This window comes from Sorex araneus, chromosome X, assembly GCF_027595985.1.
Source record: "Sorex araneus isolate mSorAra2 chromosome X, mSorAra2.pri, whole genome shotgun sequence".
Classification (NCBI taxonomy): domain Eukaryota; kingdom Metazoa; phylum Chordata; class Mammalia; order Eulipotyphla; family Soricidae; genus Sorex; species Sorex araneus.
The window spans coordinates 322695402-322710295 of NC_073313.1; positions in this window are offsets into that span (position 1 = coordinate 322695402).

A 14894-nucleotide genomic window follows, 5' to 3' on the forward strand; every position below is an offset into this window, starting at 1 on the left:
TCAAGAATTACTCCTGGCGGTGCTTGGGGGACCATATGGGATGCCGCGGATTGAACCTGGTTCGGCCGCGTGCAAGGCAAATGCCCTACCCACTGTGCTATCGCTCCAGCCCCCATTACGATAACTTCTTATAATGCTCAGAGGTATATATATAGAGTGCTCAGTATCAAATTCAGGCTAGCTGTGTACAGGGCAAGTACACTACTGGCTGTACTATCTCTTGGCTCTTATAATTTTTATTTTTAAAGGAATTACCAAGAAATTTCAAACGTAGCTTCATCAGTTTACTTCTAGTATTGTATCAGAGTATGTTTTACTACACATTCTCACCAACATTTGCTATTTCTAATTCTTTTGATGTAATTATCTTATAGATATAAAGCAAAATGTCATTATTTCAATGTGCATTTTCATATAACAAGTGATGATGTGTCTTCTTAGAAGAAGTATATTTCCAGTTTTTTGCTTACTTTTTGATTGGGTTGCATAATTTTGATTGAGTCACATAAGTTCTTTATATATTTTCATTGCTTAGCCTTTTGTTAGATTTATCTTCTGTCAATTTGTAGGCTGTCATTTGTAACTGCTACTTTTCCATGTAACATTATGCATTACATTATGCATTTTCATTTGTTTATTCTTTCTTTTCGTCCTTTTGCCATTGGTGATGAATCTTCATCTCTAATGATGAGTCCTAGAGTATATCACCTATGAGTTTCTCTTTATATTTTATAATTTCTATGTTTTTTCATAGTTTACAGCATAATTTCAAAGGCATTAGTTCATTTCTTGTTCTGTGTTACATTGTGATTTAGTTTTTTTTTCTTAATTTTCTAAGCAAATATTGCTTATTTACTAAATAAGTAAATATTTATTTTCCAACATTATACTAGAATATTTTCTTTCTTTATTTTATGTATTTGTCTCCTTTATCACGACTGAGCGATAGCATAGCAGGTAGGGTGTTTGCCTTGCACGTGGCCGACCTGGGTTCGATTCCTCCATCCCTCTCAGAGAGCCCTGAAAGCTACCAAGAGTATTCCGCCCACAAGGCAGAGCCTGGCAAGCTACCCATGGCGTATTCGATATGCCAAAAACAGTAACAACAAGTCTAACAACGGAGACGTTACTAGTGCCTGCTCGAGCAAATCGAAGATTAATGGGATGACAAGTGATGATTTTTCTTATAGTAATCTCATTAAGATTCTGATAGTAATTTTATTGAATTTGGGTATTTCTTGTTGCTGTTTTTGTTTTGTGGGCACAAATAGCAGTTCTCAGGGTTTATTCTTGACTCTGCTCTCAGGTAACACTTGCTGGGACCTTAGGGGACCATATTGTGGTCCAGGGATTGAACCCAGATTGGCATGAGCAAAATGAGGCCCTACTCACCATACGATCATTCCAGGCCCTGGCACTGTATAAGGCTTTAGGAAGAGTAAACTACAAATTTCACATTGCATAAAATTGTAGATAATCAGTTGCCCTTAGTCTTGAGATTTAAATTGGATAATGTAACTGACACAAAATGAGAAAGAAATTTAAGGCAAGTAAGAGAAATGGTGGGATGACCTAAAAGTTTAAGTGAACCAGATTTTAGGAAAATCTTTATATTGGCCCAAATGAATTTTAGTCATTAAGTTAAATTAATTATTAATATTTTTCTTACTAAAAAAGAAAAAAGGAAAGGAAGAATGCACACTGATAAAGACACAGACACTTAAACAACAGCTTTAATAATCAATGTAGATTATTTCTGGCACTACAATTTTAAAAACACATCAAGAAAATTAAAAAAAATGTGTAATGCATTAGTTCCATTTACAACCAATGCTATTCAGCATATCCATTAAAATCCCAAAGTGCTCTCCCATATTCCTTCTACTAGTTTTCAAATATTTATTGGTACATTATACTGAACATTTCATCACAATTAATGTGGAAGTGATACAAGACCGTAGAATACACCACTTTTCATTATGAAAGTGGATTGAGTAGGAAAAAGACTAAATTGTTAATATCCTAAAAACAAGAACATTAATTATTAAACAGAAATGTCAATGTATGAAGTTTTCTTTGAGAATGTGCCATTTAGTCAGCTTTTAATTTCCCCATTTGTGTTTTTCTAATAACAGTCTTACTAAGTTATATTAATAGTTGAAAAATATAACACTAACTCAGATATCATAGAGATTTAAGCAATGTGCCTGCAAAATTAGGTATTGAAATTCAACTTAAAATGCCATGATCCTTATTTTGAATCAAGATAAAGCAAAACTGGAAATAAAGAATAAGCAATAGTATATTTTTAAAGATGCAGCCTCCTCTACAGATCAGTAAAATCAGAAAATACATGGGGGTAATAAAGTTCTAAAGGTGGAAATGAAAGATGAAGCAGCAGGGAAGAAAAGAAGAAAGAAAGAAAGGGAGGGAGGGAGGGAGGGAGGGAGAGAGGGTGGAAGGATGGAAGGAAGGAAGGAAGGATGGAAGGAAGGAAGGAAGGAAGGAAGGAAGGAAGGAAGGAAGGAAGGAAGGAAGGAAGGAAGGAAGGAAGGAAGGAAGGAAGGAAGGAAGGAAGGAAGGAAGGAAGGAAGGAAGGGAGGAAGGGAGGGAGGGAGGGAAGGGAGGGAGGGAAGGCAGGGAGGGAGGAAGGAAGGAAGGAAGGAAGGAAGGAAGGAAGGAAGGAAGGAAGGAAGGAAGGAAGGAAGGAAGGAAGGAAGGAAGGAAGGAAGCGAGGGAGGAAGGAAGCGAGGGAGGGAGGGAGGAAAAGAGAGAGGGAGGAAAATATAAACTGGGTTTCCTGGATTTTCTCAAATCACAGGTCAACTTGGTGTAAAATGCCATTTTATAAAAGTATTAAAGTAGATTTTTAAAGAACCAGAGAAAATAACATTGAACTTTTCTTGCATGACACCTTCCCTCTTGTCTTGATTCACCTTGTCTTGATCTCCCACCACATATGGTCCTCCAAGCACTGTCTAAGAACCCTTAGAACAAAGCCAGAAGTTAGAACTGGGCATAGGCAGGTGTGATTGCATTGCCTCCCAAGCCAAAATTTAAAAATAAAGTAGAATTTTCTATTCTATTTTCTTGAGATATATATGTGTGTATATATATATGTATATATACACATCTAAATGTTTATTGAACTTGTTCTTTGTATTTCAGTTGAACATTTAAAAACTTAGTGCTAATTGTGATATATCCTGTACTTATAGACAGCTGTAATCTACCCAGAAACATAGGTTGCTTTTAGAAGTCTCAAGAAAAATCTGTAGCATGTCTTTTTAGGTAAATGCTTCTGGTGAGAAAGCAGAGGGAAGGAGCTGGAGAAGAGAATCCAAAAGTGAAAGAAAGGCTTTATTCTCATGAACACATTCAAACTTAAAGTGTTTTGTCATTTGCATGATGCAATGAAATGCATGCTTATATGTGAATCTCAGCTATACCAAGCTACACCAATCCATTAGTCTAAAACTTTATCAGACTCTGAAGTAGATGATATTTATACATCTCCTGCCTCTCCAAATTATCTAGCTTAACTTTTAAATAATCAACATGAATCTCCACCCATGGTTCTTTACTACAGAATCATACAGGACCTTAACCAGTAAAGCTCAAACCTGAGTTTTAATAGCAAAATTCTTAGGAAACCTTTTGCTTTTGTCTTCTCTTCCTTTCCAAAGCCTTTAAAGGCACAGAGTCTGATGTCAATTTCTTGTTACAGTAACATTCCAACACTATTTATGTTTTCTGGGATGGAACAAGTGCCTTTCTTAGACTCTGGACTCTGCAAGGGCCCATCAAAGGGTTAACCCATGCTATTCCAAAGTTCAGTGAAGGGACAATCAGAACTGAACAGCAGGGATTTTAGAATGTTAATCGCTGACTCTTCTCTGATTGGCCCAGAACAAATGCCTGTACAGTAAATTGTCCTTGTCAGCTCAGCTCACATGATGATATGCTTTATTTCTAGACATGCCTTGAATCTGTCCCCCGAATTTATGTTCAGAAAATAAACAGTTCCAGACGGCAATAAAGCACTCAGTTGTGACTGGCTATTGCATACTCTCAGATCAGATTCACCAAAGCTCTTTTCTTCAGAGTTTATAAGGGCTTGAGTTATCTAGCCCTCAAGTTGTATTTCCTGCACTTATGAGCCTAGCACCAATGTGTGTTATAAAAAAAAAACAAACCCTAATTTCATGTACTTCCTCCCTTTTTTATTTTATTCTTCTATCCCTAATTCCTCTTTTTTCCACTTTCACAGTTAGCTTTTTAATTTTTCTGAAAAGAATTTCATTTGGGGTTCCATTCAGTTGAAACTTTCTTTTCTGCCAAGTCATTGAATTCAAGTTGCCCGATTTTGACTATATTAGTCTTTGTTATAAAAGCTAAAAAAGATTATGACAAAAGGAACACCATTATGCTTCCCAAAATGTAAGTAGTCATTTAGCATGCTCATGAGTATTATCTTTATTACTTAATCTTTCATAAAAATATTTTTAATTAACTCCCTTTTTAATTGTTTAGTTCTATTTTCCCTAAGGTATGCATCTGTGATTTGAGGGATATACATATATTTTAACCAATATACCTAAAGATAACAATACAACTGTTATAATATTTTGATGATAAATTCTATCATAAAAAATACTGTACATTTGAAGAAATACAATGTCAAACAACAACACAGTATCACTGTCACTGTCATCACTGTCATTCCATTGTTCATCGATTTGCTTGAGTGGGTGCCAGTAAAGTCTCCATTCATCCCTGTCATGGGCTAGAGTAGCCCAATGGTGTATTGGGGGCTCTTTCAGGATCAGGGGAATAAGGACCATCATTGTTGCTGGTTTTGGCATATCAAGTACGCCACAGGTAGCTTGCCATGCTCTGCTGTGTGGGCGATATACTCTAGGTAGTTTGCCGGGCTCTCTGAGAGGGACAGAGGCTTTTGGGGCGGCTTTAATCACCTTTACAGGTGTTCCAGTCTACCAAATGTAAGGTTTTGGTCGACCGGCATGTTATAATGATCTGCACACTGACAAACACGCACCTGCCTGCGTCTCTGGGCAGCACCTGGGTTGATCTACTTGAGGTTGATTGAGTGTGCCCAGAGGTTATTGAGCAGCTGGCAGAGCAGGACGCTATCGAGAAGGGTCTGTGCTAGGTCAAACATCTGCACTGAGTCCCAGGTCACCCGGTGGTTGGCTGACAGCACAGTGGATGAGCCACTTCGAGCACTGCCACCAGGGCTCTATGTCCAACAGTGCTTCGACTCGACCCAGCCAGGGCAGGCGGCGATGCTGCAGTCATCACCTCGGTTTCTCCGTTCCCTGCAACAACAATATAAAAATATCAACAGTAACTAAGATATCACAGATTCAGGAAATGAGTTTATTTTTAAACTCTATGTTAGAGGTCAGGGTCATAATAGAGCAGAGTGGGCACTTGCCTTGCTTGCACCTAACCCAGGTTCAGTCCCCAGCATTCCATATAGCTTCCAGGACATGCTAGGAGTGATTCCTAAGTGCAGAAACAGGAATAATCTCTGAGCATGCCAGGTGTGACCCCCAAACAAACGAAAGATCAAAAATCTATGTTAAACAATTATTTTATTTTAACCTGAGTTGGGCTGGAGTAATAGCACAGCGGTTGGGCTTTCGCTTTTCATGCAGCCAACCTGTATTCTATTCCTCCACCCCTCTCGGAAAGCCCGGCAAGCTACTGAAAGTATGGAGCTATGGCAGAGCCTGGCAAGCTACCCGTGCATATTGGATATGCCACAAACAGTAACAAGTCTCTCAGTAACAAGTCTCAGTAACAGTAACAAGTCTCTCAATGAGAGATGTTACTGGTGCCCGCTCGAACAAATCAATTAGCAACTGGATGACAGTGACAGTGACAATGACCTGAGTTGGCAAATGGGAAAATTTGTGTCTTGGTGCTTTGCTGTTAGATTGTCCATGATGGACTTTGTGTATTACTGATAAGCATGCAGTCAGCCTGTATGGTTTGTTGACACCTTGTAATTTTCGTGGTCACATTACAAATTTACCCTAGCATCCTGAGATAGCATATTCTTGTAAGAGGAAGCTGCTTAGACCTAAAAACATGAAATGAAAGAGGATCAACCTCTGAGAGAGGTGATACACAGTGCAGTGCCAAGGGAGAAGATCATGGAATCTCACTGAGGTTTTCTTGATATCAAGAATTGACATGAGATTTCCAAGTTTCTTTCACTACACAGAAGGAAAATATTCTTCCATATCCAGGTGAAAGGTAAGTAATATAGGAATCATAACCAGTAGTCAAAGCATCATTGTTAGGCAAAAATAGAATGTATCATGGTAACAGTTAAGCTACCAGTTTTACTTTTACTGTGCCACGAGGAATTCCTTGTTACTTTCTTTTATTTCCATTACTCTGATTACTCTTTCTTTGATGTAGGATAGCATGGGGTTTGTCCTTTTAGCCTTGCCACAAGAAACTTAGTTTACTTTAAAGCAATGTCCTTTCTGTATGAACACAGGAAGACAGTTAATGTTATGCTTTGTAACTTGGGAGCCAATTGACTCCAATAATATTTACTCCTGAGCATCTGCTTTCTCAACTCAGTTGCCCTTAGTTCCTAGAACCCAAAAGCAGGGACCTGACAAGGGACGGAATGGACCCAGGGCAAGCTGTGAGCTACCTTGGCATCAAAATGTGCCAGGCCATAGCACCACAATACTCAACTATAAGTTGAGAGCATGGTCATAGACAAATGCTTTCATGATCCAAAAGTAACGACGAGACTAGAACCTTGCTGGGGTTAGGAAGACTAACCTGGCCTGAGGACTGTGGTCTTGAATATAGAGTGAATGTCCTCAGGAAGAACCAAACTTTAAGTCTGATATATCTCTTACTGTGCTCATACAGAATGATATTGCTAGAAATATTAGAAGTAAATTTACTATAACTATTTAAGCGGATTGCTAGCTGAGGAAGGAAGAAAGGGACACAATTTGGACCCCACTCTTGAACAGATCTCCTAGTAATCTCCTTAGATGAAATTTTGATAATCTCCTTGAGAAATGGTCTTACTCTTCTTTGTTGATTTGTTAATATTAAACCCACCTTTGTGTTTCTGCCCTATGAAATTTGCTATATAAACTAAGACTGTGGGGGGAGACAGGGGAAACAGAAGAAGGCAAGGGAGACAGAAGAAGATAGGGGAGTCAGAAGAAGGAGACGAGGGAGACAGACGAAGACAGAAGAGACAGAGAGGAAGACACACGAGAGAACACGGGAGAAAAACAGAGAAGACACAGAAGCAGACAGAAAGAGGTCTGAAGAGACCAGAGGAGAGACTACAGAGACAGAGACAGAGAAACAGACAGAAGAGAGCACAGTGGCACACACAGAAGCAGAGCACAAGGAGGAGCCATCCTGATCCGGTCCATACACACAGCAGCTGGAGAACACTGAATGGGAGCGGGGAGTGCGAGAGAGAACTGCCCCGAGTGCCCGAGAACAACAGAACAACTATACGAACAACAGAACAACTATACGTACGTATCGTGTCCCCCTCTTAAGCGCTGCCTTTGTGATTTTTTTCGAATTCTCTGGGAAATGACTGTGGTCACACATCAAAAAAATGTCTTATAAGTTTCTCATAATCTGTACCAAGACATATAAACATCTTCCCATCTAATGTTTATAATTTTGGTGTAAATATTAAAATCTTACTTGCCTTAAAGAACAGTTCTGAATTTGATTCCTAATGTGCAATTTTTTCATCATGGCCTCTCTGCCTTTATTTAGCATTACTAATCTGACACCAATTACTCTAAGCTTGATTCAAACTCTACATTTCAGGAAGCAATATATATATAAATATATATATATATATATTTAATCTGACCTCCTTAGTCATTCTTGTTTACAGCAAAGATCTTTTAATTAATATAAGAGGATATGTTGAAATAACATAAAATGAACTTTAAGTTTAAAAAGTTTTAAAGGAAATCTAATACAAGCATTAAATGGTATGAATTTCCTAAATTAATTAGAGTAAGAGACAAGAGTTTTATTTTTCTTTAGCTCTTCATTTAACAAATATCGACTAAGTATCAAATACATGTTAGATGCTATGGACTGAATGGTACACAAAACAAAGTCCTCATGCATATTAGCTTCCAATTAAAGGGAAAAATGATATTTTTAAATGAAATAACAAGAAAAACTAGTAAACTAAGTTAAAAAAATTGTAGGACTTGTTTCAAAAACCATGAATTTATGGTTGAAAATTCATTCCTGAGGAGACCTAAGACCTGGGGAAAAGAAATGAACTATACTTAGAATAATCTAGACAGGGGCATCTTGTGAAAACATCATCGGCAGAAATGAGATTGGCAGATCAGAAGAGGATTTGGGATAAAACCAGTGTGAGTGGAGGACAGGAAGAACGGAATGACACATTTGAAACCAGGAATTCAGGAAGGACATTATCCAAGAGTACTGTGAAGAACAGAGTTTTAATTTATTTAATTAGACACTTATTATAGTATTTGACAAATTTTAATCAACTCCTTAGGCTCGAGAGATAGTATGACAGCTGTCTATGTAAGAGATTTACCCCTGTTTTGATGAAGGAATCAAAAGATTTCTCACTTGAGCCAGTTGGAATCTCCACTGGCTGATATGTGGAACTCTAAGAGAAAGATGAGGGAAATAACAGATAAATGAAAAGTTTGACTCTAACCTAGTCATCTGTGCTGATGCCAAGTATGAGTCACCTAATTTGTGAGGAGAAGTTAGATGAATAAACACAGAGCTCACTCAGAGGGAAAATTCAAGGTGAAGTGTGATTCCAAAATCTCCGTTCATTCCACTCCTCTACAAAGCAAAGTCAAATAAGATTTTACCTTCTGAGAACACATAGTCTCTTTTATAATCTAATGTTAATTTTAAAAAAATATATAGAATCCTTAAAATTCATCTTCTGGAAGTCTATCATACTGCCACATGTATTCTTATATAATTCTTCAGGGTCATGTACACTAAATATTTGATTATGTCCTAGCTCCTCTAAGAGAAGAAATAAAACTGTAGCATCTTTATCTATCCTAAGTATACTATATAATTTATTCTAGACCTAGATAGATAATAAGTGAATAGTTTAATAAATTCTACAGATTTAGGAAAATCATTTAGTTTTAATATTAATAAACAAGTCAACTGAATTATTCCTGTAGTGTTTTCCTGTTAATAATTTAAAATGTGTACTTTCAAAATAAATAAATATTTGTGATAAATAATTCACTTTCACTATCGCAAAGTGGTGGCCATGGACTTTTGCAAAGTAGCTTTAGAATGTCAGGTCAGTCAAATAATAAACAGCCTGTACATTTGAATATGTATATATGTATATATAGTTAACTATTATTATTTCTACTGAAAGTTAGCATTTTAATCTACTATCCTAGTTTATTTTATTTTAATCTTTTAATTCTAACAACATTGAGTTAAAAACTGCTTGAGCGAAAGAATGCTGAGAGAAATCACTAGATAACAGTTTAGATATTAGTTGGTGGCCTTTGGCTCACAAGTGGCACAGGCATCCCTTACGTTTATTAACAACCTGAACGATGGGTGAATAGCAGGGCAGGAAATTTATCAAAATCACATAATTATTCAGCTACTAAGCATAGATGTAGTCAAGAATAAGGGGTGGGAGAAACTTCAGAAAGACCAAAGGCATTTAAGTAATTGAGATCCACAGCAGTGAATGGAATTGAGTGTAACAAGTTCAAGGTAAGACCGAGTGGAAGTAGCAATTCAAATAACTCTCGCATAGTACACTAATGGTTTCTGAATTACCCACAGTCTCTTAAGAAAGAAATCAAGGCATCACTATTGACAGCTCAAAGCATATGTTGACTTGCCATACCAGAGAAGATTTAAACAATAAGTAAAATATTGGCTTGTATTAAAAAATAAATCAAATAAAATGTAAGAACCAATTCACATCTGTTATATACTAAGCAGTTAATATTGGGGTTGGGAGATATTAGCTCAGGGTCACATCCAAGGTACATGCCACCAGATTTAATCACCAACACCACACAGCTTCCTGAGCAGTGCTGGGCAGAGCCCTGGAAGTTCAGAGGCGTTGCAGGGAGGGCTCGTGGCCCTCCACACTACTGAGCCTTAACAGTAGACTATTAGGCACTGTTGCCAGAGTGTGTCCAGGAATAACCCTGAGACCACTGAGTACTGCTTGGGAGGTCCCCTTCAATTTTGCTAGTCATTCAGAAAATATGGAATTATTGGCTTGGGAAAATTGAAAGACTTTATCTCCTAGAAAAGATAAGAGGTGCATGAGAAAAATCTAAGGAGAATAGTAAAAGTAATCAAAAAGCCTTAGAATTATTAAAAGAAAGTCTGAGATTTTATGTCTTCAGCAAAGGAAACAAAACAATGAGGGGGTTTGTGAAAGAGGAAATAAACACCAATGTGCACGTTTCATTATTTTTTAAGTCTATGTGGACGTGTAAGTATTCTGGCATGAAAAGATGTGGCACAGTGAATAGACCTTTACAATGGATCTTATTTAAAACAGGCTGAAAGCTTAGCTGATTATCATAACATACACATAGTCTTATGGAATTATCCAGTTCAAAGAATTGCAAACTATTGTAATGTCTTTTTAATATGTTCATTAAAAAAAGTAACAAATTTTTAGTTACAGTGTGTTTATAACCATTAACACTGCAATGGAATGCTTCATAAAAAAAATCTTCACATCTATAAATGACAAAAATACTTATAAGCATATTTGCAATTAAAGAGTGCATGTGAATACTATTATTTTTATTTGTTGTGGCACCATTTCTATTTTAATATATAAGGCCTAAATAATATTAAATAGTAATGTAAATAAATGTTCATTCAGAATTTATTCTTACCACCATCAAGAGAAATAGTATTATTTTATCAGATATAGTATAAAAAGAAAAAGAATAAATTCCCCAAATAAAGATTTAAGCTTTTTATTTTTAAGGTTATTTAAAATTTGTTTTAAGAAATCTAAATGCAGAGGTCAAAAATGTATATCGACTATCATTAACATTTATAAAGATCAGATTTCCATACCAGAGAACAAGAAAAAGAAAGCAGAGAGAGTAGAAAGATAACAAATATATCTAGCACATGTATGAATCATGTTTTCATATCTAAAATCGGAATACCTTGTATCTTGTTCATAGTAAAATAAGTTATCAATAACACATGAGTGAATGAGTGGACTATGAATAAGCTAAGTTAGTAGTTCAAGATACCTAGATAGTTAAAATGTCTGGGACTATGTTTTTCATGGTATCAACAAAGTCTTCATAATAGGAGAAAATGAGTAGGGGTTTAAAATCAGTTATTATTTTCAAGGGTTAATTTATATAATAATGAAATATTAAATAAGCATTTATAAATAACCTATACAGGCAAATCAATCAATAAATAGAAAAATATGATAAAGGAAATCTGCTAACAGAAGACTATGACATACTTCTTGAGAATAAATATTTGAAATCAGCTATTGATCTTTGTCAAAAGAATAAGTTTGTAATTAATTGTTATATTTTAATGATTAGTATATGAAGGAAAACCTTATGCTTTCATTACTTCTTGGTAGACTAGTAAAATGTAACTACATTGTTTTCTGTCTTTGGTGAACTTTTAAATTTTATTCATCTAGTTTGAGAACATAAGTTTGCAATGTAAAATTTTTCAAATCTTGAAACAACTACAGTTATCACTGGGTATTCTCTTTATTCAGAAATAAGCCCATTCTTTTATGTTATATTTCTGTTTTCTTCAATCTCAATGCTTTTGAATTCATTTTATCACTCAGCATTGAAGCTTTATATTTCATAACAGTATTCCTCTGAGTTTATATCCCTTCATACTTTTGTTATGCCTGAAATGTCTTCTTGAAATACTGGAAGAGAAATTCCCTCAGGCATATGGAGCAGTTTCAGCCATCAACAAATAAATACAAATGTGATAATAGGCAATTTGGAACATTTACTTTTATAGGAAACAAATAAGCAAACACTCTGTTCTATTAGAACATTGGAAAAAGTAGTTCTTGAGTTCAACACCTTTCTTTATCCAGATGGTCAGGTGTCCTATGTATTCACTGATTTCCCTTCAGAGTTTGTATCTATTTCTTTCACAGTTTAATGAAACTCCAACCCCTGATTCGTGGTTTATTTGTGCACTTTTTAAATTCTCTAAGGGTGAAGATTAGATCTCAATAATTTTTTGGTACCTGCAACACCAACAGTAATGTTCACTTAGCATTTATAAATTAAAAACTTTTGTCATTGTCTCTTGATCCCGCTCTGTCTTTTTATCTCCCTTTTTACTTCTGCTGCCAAGATAAGTAACAGCTAAAACTGAAAATTTAGGGGATAAGTAAAAGTACAGTATTTATATTTTTTGTTTTCTGAAAATAAGCTGCTAACTCTAAATATGGAAACATATTGCCAAATACTCTTTCGCTTGGATTCATAAAGAATAAAACCCATTAAAAATGAGGCACTTGATAAGTTTTCATGGATATATTGACTCCTGAAGCCTCACACAAGGTGCATGAGATTTTTACAAAAAAAATAATGGTGTATTTTATTGTTTGGCTGAAATGTGAAGACAAGAATAAAAATGATGGCAGTGATGACAACAGTAAACATTTATTGATTCTTAGGATAAGATTATGACAAACCTTATACCATATGCACACCTTATTAGGTCATTCATTCCTCACAACAATCTCTCAATTACTTTTGTTAACACTGAATGAGAATCTAGCAGCAACCATAGTTAATTTTGAAAAAATATGTGATGCTTCATAAGTTTATCTTTGCCAAAAATATAAAGAGGTTAGTTTTTTTTATTATTGATCAAGGGGCTGAAGCAATACCATAGCCGGTAGGATGTTTGCCTTGCACAAGGTTGACCCGGGTTCCATTCCCAAAATCCCATATGGTCCCCAGTGCATCGCCAGGAGTAATTCCTAAGTGCAGAGCCAGAAGTAACCCCTGAGCATCGTTGACTGTGACCCAGAAAGAAAAAAAAATATGGGTCAATTAAAGTTTGGGAGATGCCATTAAGTACATTAGGTTTGTGATCAATTTTGCCACAAATTATATGACACTATTGCAAGATGACTTCGTAGTTTTGAAATTTCTTGATAAAAAGGTAAAAAGAAATAACTTATTTTAACATATGCTCTGACTCAATAAGCAGTAATAATATAAATTTATGAGAACTGTATCTTTCAAGTTGTATCTTGAATTGACTAAAAAGCTAATAGGAAACTTTTTTCATTGAAAGATTATTTTTCAAACATATTGAGATTCAATTATACTCTATACAGCTATTAGTAAAACTTCCATTACTAATATCCTAAAAGAAGAATATTACCTTTGCAATATTACCTCTGTGAATGATATAGTAGTAGAAAGATAATTAAGTATTTATTTATTTATTTTATAAATGTTCTGCTTAACTAACCTTATGATCTACTCCCATTGGCTGAGCATGTGCTTAGTGAAAAAGCAAGTCAAGCTTCAGAAGTTGCACACCAACCTACTTCCTTCTTACCTGAATTCCAAACTATGTTGATCTCTTTTTAAGGTAAGTCACAGAGTATAAAATATTCATCAGATGATTCAACCACAAATTGAACGTGAGTAGTTACTGCTCCAAAACTGATTTGAGACCCTTGGTGTATAGGAAAGAGTGAAAAAATGGCTCTGAACAACCATTTATTCTAAATCTCTCAATTCTATCCTGTGCTAACCTAGAACAGTAAAACCTCATATCTGAACCATATGTCTAATACTATTTCCCATCCTCTTTTGAATTATAATAAAATATTGATTTTTAATGTATTAAAAGGATATAAAATTCATCCACACATTTACTTTACTTAAACAAATTATAGCAGAAAATCGCTCTGCTATCAAAATGCATATTTAAAGACCACTTGTAAATTGTGAAGGTGTGACATAACTTAGAGAACTTCCTCTTATAATTCCAGAAGGTTAAATACTTGGATAAAATTCAGTCTCTGGATTATGGAGCACTCCTTCTGAGAGATATCACCAATTTGCACTTGTGATTATTCCTAAGAATAATTCCTCAAAACTAAACACAGTTCTTTTGCTCCTGGGTACCACCTCAGATATAATTCCCAGACTCCCTTGTCATTACATTTGGTGATTGAGCTTCGGCTAACAGCATGTGCATAGAACTAATTTGTCTTTTTGTATACTATATGGTCCACACTTAGCTTTCTTATGGCTAAGTTCTGATGCAGGTGGTTCAACAGATAGGTCTCCTGTATTATATGTTGTTATCCAATAAACTAAATATTTGGTTAAATAAGTTTTAGAATGTACTATAGCAAACAAAATTAGTTTACTTCCTTTTGGCCACTTTATAAATAAATGGAAAGGCTGCTGTGTGTCTTCAGAAAGACACTAAACAATTTAGCATTCTTTAAAATTATTTTGTCACAGAAACATTTTCTCTGAACAACACTTAGCACCTTTTAAGGAAATGTAGTAATATAGAACATGGTCTAGTGTATATTGGTTAAGTATTAAGAGGGCTGAACAACTGCAAAACATTTAAAATTAGCAGTCATAGGATGAGGAAATGGGGTGCCCACTCTTGATGCCTTTTAAACAATAAATCACATACAAAAATGCTTCAAAGTCAGTACAAATATATTATATGCACATAAGGCTGACTCCTAAAGTTGCTTTTTTTTTCAATTATTCTCCAATTGTCTTTCTATTTTTAATTTTTTTAAATTTTTTTATTGAATCACCATGTGGAAA